Raw genomic sequence first — 5,229 nt, forward strand, 5'->3', positions numbered from 1 at the left:
TGGGTGGCTCAGTCGGTTAAGCGGCTGCCTTCGGCTCAGGTCATGATCCCAGGGTCCTGGGATCAAGCCCCACGTCGGGCTCCCTGCTCGGCAGAGAGCCTGCTTCTCCCTCTCCCTCTGTCTGCCGCTCTGCCTACTTATGCTCTCTCTCTATCTCTGTTAAATAAATAAATAAAAATCTTAAAAAAAAAAATACATGGAGCCAGGACAGGACTGGGGCTAAGGAGTAAGGGTGGGTGTTTTAGGGGCCTCATGTGGGCTCAGGAAGCCCTCCTCTCCTCCCCTGGACTGTTCTGGAAGACTTCCAACATCTGCTCCGAATCTGCTTTAAAGACTTTATTTTTTAAGTAATCTTTACACCCAACGGGGGGCTCAAATTTAGAACCCCAAGATCAAGAGTCTCATGCTCCACTCAATAAGCCAGCCAGGTGCCCCAAAATCTGCTTTAGTGTCATCTCCTCTCCCATGAAAACCTTCTGTCCCAGCCAGACTGATGCCTCAGTATTCACCCCCTCCTGAACTTACACCTTATATTACCTAACTATTTGTCTTTCCCTGAATCCATCATATTGCTCCACATCCTTGCAACTTTGCACATGCTTTGCCTTCCGCCCGGAGTGTCATTCATCCTCTGTTCCCTGAAAGACTCAGATCACATGTGCTCTCTTCAAGAAAGCTCTTCTCGAACCCTCCCACCCCAGCATGGGCTTACGCATGGGCCCCTTGTGCCGCTCTAGGTCTCGTCCATAACCCTATCTTTCAGTGCAATTCCTCATGCTATATATAGAGATATATATATTTGTTTACATGTCTGTCTCAAGAGTCTAGAGTCTAGAAGACTTTACTGTCTTCCTGAAGAGTAGGGAGTATGATTTAATTGATTCATCTTTGAATCTCCAGTGTCTGGCATGGTACCAGATGCATACTAAATACTCACAAATGTTCTTTGAAATGCCCCAATGCCAAGGCCCCTGCTTAATGACACCAAGCCTATCTCTTCCACCTTCTCAGATGCCATTCTTGCCCTTGTCACCATGGACCAGGCACACTGTTCCTCAGATGGGCCAAGCTCATGCCCACCTCAGGGCCTTTGCTCATGCTCCCTCTTGGAACGCTCTTCCCTCAGTTCTTTGAACAGGTAGCAGCTTCTCATCCATTGGGTTGGAGCTCAAATGCCAGCCCCTCTGTGATGGGAAGAGCCTGTATCCTGAGCTGACTGAGGATTACATGGCTTATGCCAGGAGTCCCCCACAGCGGGGATGTTGCCTCACAGAAGACATGTGGCCAAGTCTGGAGACATTTCTGATTGTCACAAAAGGGAGGGGGAGGTGTGCTAGTGGCATCTGGTAAGTGGAGGCCAGGGATGCTGCCAAACATCCTACGCTGAACAGGACAGCCCCACGACAAAGAATTATCCAGCCCCAAACGTCAACAGTACAGAGGTGGAGAAACCCTTGCATACACAGGTGTGAAAATTCACCAGATTGTGCCTTAAAAATGTGCGCACTTACCATATGTAAGCTATACATCAAATTAAAGAAAAATGCGACCCTCTCTGAGACGCCTTCGTTGACCACTCCATCGCCGTCGGCTGTATTGCTCTGCTCACTTCCTTCATCATGCTTTTCACACTATGATGTTATTTTGTGATTTTCATCTGCCACCCCCCTGCTGGAATGAAAGCCCCATGAAGTCAGGGAAGGATCTATCTCTGCCCCACTGTATTCTCAGTGGGATGCACAATGCCTGGCTCAAAGTAGATGACAAGCATCTGTTGAATGAATGAGTGAATGATAGAAGCCAAGAATGAATGAATGATAATTTGGTTATTGCCACTGAGCCCTGTGACTGTCAGAAGACTAGCATTCTGACCAGTGGGTCGAATCCCTGCAGGACTGACATGCAGAAGCCAGTCCCCACTCAGGAGGGCAGCTAGTGAACAGGGAGTTGGGACAAGCCTGGTGACGGCCCTTGGTTCGTAACATTAGAGGAGGCTGCAGGAGGGCCAAGTCTGAGGAGCCCCTCTTTGCCCATGACCTCCTCCCCTGAGCAGCCTGGGGTGCATTGCCAAGGCTAAGGTTTGCCTCTACGACTCTCCTAGGAGAGACCCCTTAATCACCTGGGTCAGGTGACTGGCAGCATGTCATTCTGGCCTGTGATGGGGGGCTTTAGAGCTTAACTCACAAAGAGCAAGCCTCCCTGCAGGTTCCTGGGGGTGGGGGTAGGGGGTTCTCGAATCTGCCCCTTATCCACTTTCCATCTCAGTTTGCCTGTCCCTGGTGTCTGAATCCTGTCTTCCCAACTGGCCCGGGACCTTCCATTAGGATCGAGAGCCTATCTTCATCTTGCATCATAGCTCAGGCTTGATGCCTGGCGCTTGGCTGGCGGTCAAGAAATCATGGTATTGATGGTGGTGGTGATGACAACGATGATGATGAGCGGTCATGAAGGAGCTGAGACGGTTGGAGCTGTTTGAATGTTAGAGAAAAGAGACATCTTGTTGGACCAGTGTGGAGAACTGAGTTCAGTGTAGAAAAGGCAGCCGGATGCAGCAGCAGTGGCTAGGATTATCTGGCTCCCCCCTCAGCCCAGCCCCATATCTGCTGCCCCCATGCTGAGCCCACCTTCCCATTATGAACCTCCAAGGCGTTGTGCTGTACACTCTGGAACCCTGATTTGCGTGGGAACAAGTCCCACCCCACCCCTACCCCCCAGACATCTATTTCCTTCCTCCCTTCTGCTGCCCTGCTTTCTGGAGGGGGAACCTTCAGCCTCCGACGCTTGTCGTGTGCCATTCCAGGTCAGGATCACTGCTCCTCCTGCCTCGAGTAAAAACTTCTCTCCAGCCCTCCTCAGCAGCACAGTCACTGACACAGCCCAGACTCTGAAGAGTAGACACCTGTTTCTGGTCTTCCTGCCTGCTTCCTGTCATAAGGGAATTCCAGAAAGCATGGCTCATTGGAACTTTCAGCTCAGCTGTTCTCAAACTTCAGAGAATCTAAGAACTACTCCGGGAGTCTGTTAAAATACAGAATCCTGGGCCTCTCCCCAAAAGATTCCAACTTCGTAGGTCTGGCTAGGGCCCAGGAATCTGCATTTAGCATAGGTTACCCTGAACTCTGCCTTGGCCTCAGTTCCTGACCTCACTTCCAAGGCCTTCAATGCAATTGAATGGCCTACTCACGTGGTCACACCCTGGATGCCCCCGGAACTTCTCTACCTCGGAAAACGTCTAGTCCAGTGTCCTTCCCTCTGACCCCTCAGCCCCACTTCCTGTACTCCTTTATCTCTAGCCCCTCAAACCATATGTTTTCTCCCAGCCCCTCAGCTCCTCCTGCCCACATTTCCTTCCCAGTGAGAACCTGGGTTCAGTCCCTGGAACCACTCACTAGCTGAGGAAACTGTCAGCTTCCTCACCCCCTTGGCCTACCAGTCTTTAGCCTACCAATGTCCAGACCTGCCTGGACCAACCTGACAACCCACCTGCTCTGCCCCACCCTCATGGACAGGGCTGGAGAAAATGGCCATCCCATGTGAATGAGGGTCTCTACCATTCCGGCCTTACTGGGACCCCCAAAACCAATGCATGACAGTGCTTTGACTTTGCTGAGATACCTGTTCATGACCCCAGTTGCTATTGGAAACCTCAGGTCCACCTCCAATTCCTTTGCTTCCAGCCAATATCCTTCTTAGAGGAAATAATTTCTGCGCCCGCCCACCTCCTACGAATTTTGCTGCTTCCATACACATTTTTAGAGGAAATGCTATTAGCCTTGCTCATACCTTCAGGTGGTGTTCCTCCTGACCACTACTTTTCCTCAACCTGTGAGCAAATTGAGTATCTCATTGCCTTAAAAAAGCTTCCTTGACTTTGTGTCCCTTTCTAGATTCTGTTCTGCCATTTATCTCAACACAATTGAGCTTCCTGAAAATTGTCTCCATGGGTTTGGTAGATTGCATTTCAGTTCTCAATTCTTTTTTCTTTTTTTTCCAGTTCTTAATTCTTCATCTCTCCCTGTAAACACATCCGTTGTCATGTGACTATGCACATTTCGATAAAGGTGAAATATATTTCCCCACACCATTGACATTGGGCTTGGTCTTGTGATTTGTTTCCGCCAGTGGAATGTTAGCAGAGAATGATATAAGCAGAGGTCTTAAATATGCGATTGTGGTTGAATCTGGTCTCTATATCCATGCCTTTTGCTATGAGACCATCCCTTGGGCATTTGCTGGTCTAAGGAGGATGAAAAACACATGGAGCCAACTTGACCCCACTCACACGTAGACCCCCCCCCAGCCCAGCCCAGCAGATCCCAGCCTAGATCAGCTGAAACTCAGCCTGCCCACGGATGCATGAGAGAATAATGCTTATTGTATGCATCTCAGTTTTGGATTTGCTCGTTATGCAGCATGATTGCAACACTAGCTGATGGAGACAGTGGGAAGCAAAAAGATTAGTTATTAGTTATTAGTTTCCAGGTGCTGGAAACCTGATGCTTGGATAACTGATTAGCTATTTGGAAAAGAGCAATTTAGATCTGTGCCTAGCAGAGTGCAGCAAAATAAATTCCAAGTGAATGAAAGTGTTAAGGACATAAAATTAAACCATACAAAATTAGAGGAAATTTAAATACATTCAACCTCTGGACAGTGGAAGACTTTCTAGGGCTAAAAGCAATAGAAGTGTTTTTCTAATTTTTTTAGCAGGCATCTATTACTCTTAGACAAAAAGCAGCTGAAGATCTAACAAGGGAAACAATTACCCTTTTAGCTACTTAAAAAAATTTAAACCTTTCATAAATTAAAAGAACAACTATGGGATGCCTGGGTGGCTCAGTTGGTTAAGCGTCTGCCTTCGGCGCAGGTCATGATCCTGGGGTCCTGGGATCGAGTCCCATATCGGGCTCCCTGCTCAGCGGGGGGGGCCTGCTTCTCCCTCTCCCTCTGCTGCTCCCCCTGCTTGTGCTCATGCTCGCGCTCTCTCTCTCTCTGACAAAAAAATAAATAAAATCTTTAAAAAAAAGAAAAAGAAAAACCATGCATGTGCAAACAGAAGAAAAAGCCAACAACAAAAAATGTGGAAAATATTTGCCTCAAATTTGTCACAGAGCTAATCTACTTAGTAAATAATAAAGACCTTTATAATATAAATACCTTAATAAATAAGAAAACAAAAAGTGCCCAATTAACAAAGGGATAAATGGATACATGAAAAAATGTTAAACT

This window comes from Eumetopias jubatus, unplaced genomic scaffold (assembly GCF_037043125.1).
Source record: "Eumetopias jubatus isolate StellerSeaLion01/CBP00866 unplaced genomic scaffold, mEumJub1_p1.0 scaffold_3, whole genome shotgun sequence".
In the NCBI taxonomy this organism is placed as follows: Eukaryota; Metazoa; Chordata; class Mammalia; order Carnivora; family Otariidae; genus Eumetopias; species Eumetopias jubatus.